Here is a 1,589-nt window from a genome sequence, read left to right as displayed (position 1 = left end):
TGACTTTGTCCACATGAAATAAAAAGCCTATGTTACTCAGCGATAACGTAGCTTTTTAATGGTAAAATAATATTTGAAATAGGGCCAGTACTTTTTGAATTACCTCAATACGTACAACTATGCATCATCCGCAATCGCAGATGCGTCGCCTATCCTTATCCGATATTGCCCCTTCCTATGCATCTCCTCCACTGTCAAATCTAATTCCCCTTCCCATCCTCTCCTTATAAGAAAAGCGTGGTAAAGAGAAAGGGACTTAAATTAGGGAGTGACAGTAAGGTTGACACATTTTCATTACCTATTCATATGCCAAGATTTTCAATTCATAAATGGTATAAAAAAGTTCGTAGTTGTTATGTTAGTGATCATTATTATAGTACTAATAAACAATAGATATTCGGAAAATAAAATAATGTAAACAATAATTTTTCCGTAGTATTTCCATTAAACAATATAAATAAATATAAACTATTGTTCTGAACTTATATTTGTTTTAAATACACATCTTAGTTTTCCTCGTCTTGTATCCTTGATTGATTACAACGTGACAAGATACTGATGCAAAAGCAATTATTAATTCAAAGTGGAAAATACGCTAAATAATGTATAGGAAATAAAAATACCAGTCTTTTCCTCTTTGTCTTAAGATCTGTAGCAAGGCTGAAACTATACTATCGCACACTCGATTTTTAAATGTGCGACTAAACAGTTGAAGACGCTGCGTAACAATCGACAATCGACAATCGCACGACAGTGTGTTAAAGTTTAATAAAATGTGTACCCGCTCTAAAGGTGTATACTAACCAAAGTTACGCTTTGTAATATTACACGGCGAACATTCTTCAGTACATAGTATTACGAGGAAAACAAGCAACGAACTAATGTAGTTGTGACGTTTCACCGTGTATCTTCGGTCAGTATCTTTAGTCAAACATTTAAGTCAATGCGTTTATGTCTTTTGTAAGGGAATTATACTCGAAGGAGAGTTTCATTATAATAACATTTTACTGCAATTAGTTATATGGATAAATAATACAAATTTGTTAATGAAAAATAACTTTTGTTGTGTAATTCAAATACCTTTTAGTATTTACTGTACTAAAACGTATGCAATAGATAATTATACACAAGGTTCTATGAACGTTCCAGTTAAGGTTTATTCATTGACCCGCAAATGTATCGCAAAAAGGCAAACGTAAATTATACGAAATAGTAGATAAAAAAATAATAAGAAAAATGGTTCCCTTCACTTTAATATGTGTTTTTTATGTTTCAATATTTTCAAATACAAACAGTTTTTAGTTATACACAAGGTTCTAATAAGTAATTATTGCTATAACTTAGAAGGTTATTAATTCATTTGTTGCATACAAAACAAACTAAGTAACATTGAAGTTATTTGCACAATACATTACTTAACCTTGCAAAAAACAAACCTTTGGCCGTAGAAATCAATCGCCTTTAAACAAAAATTAAAAAAAGAACACAATAAATAAGAAAAAAAAAAACACCAATTTATCTATGTCACTTTCGGTGTAAAAAAGCTACGCACATTTGAATTTGGAACGCGCGCGCCTGCGCGGAGTGTT

The 1,589-nt window shown here is 31.4% G+C and overlaps 1 protein-coding gene across 1 annotated transcript in view; it reads right to left on the bottom strand.

Moving 5' to 3' along the window:
- The window catches only part of LOC106110385, a 16,920-nt gene extending 15,337 nt beyond the window's left edge, over window positions 1–1,583 (bottom strand). The window contains exon 1 of the mRNA XM_013292212.1: window positions 1,437–1,583. The gene's annotated coding sequence lies outside the window, so the exon portion shown is untranslated. The remainder of the gene's footprint in view (window positions 1–1,436) is intronic.
- Between the last annotated feature and the right edge of the window lie 6 nt (window positions 1,584–1,589).

The sequence above is a fragment of the Papilio polytes genome, unplaced genomic scaffold (assembly GCF_000836215.1).
Source record: "Papilio polytes unplaced genomic scaffold, Ppol_1.0 DF824225.1, whole genome shotgun sequence".
Taxonomy (NCBI): domain Eukaryota; kingdom Metazoa; phylum Arthropoda; class Insecta; order Lepidoptera; family Papilionidae; genus Papilio; species Papilio polytes.
The sequence above is the reverse complement of the archived record's forward strand: the minus strand, read 5'-3'. Positions and strand labels throughout refer to the sequence as shown.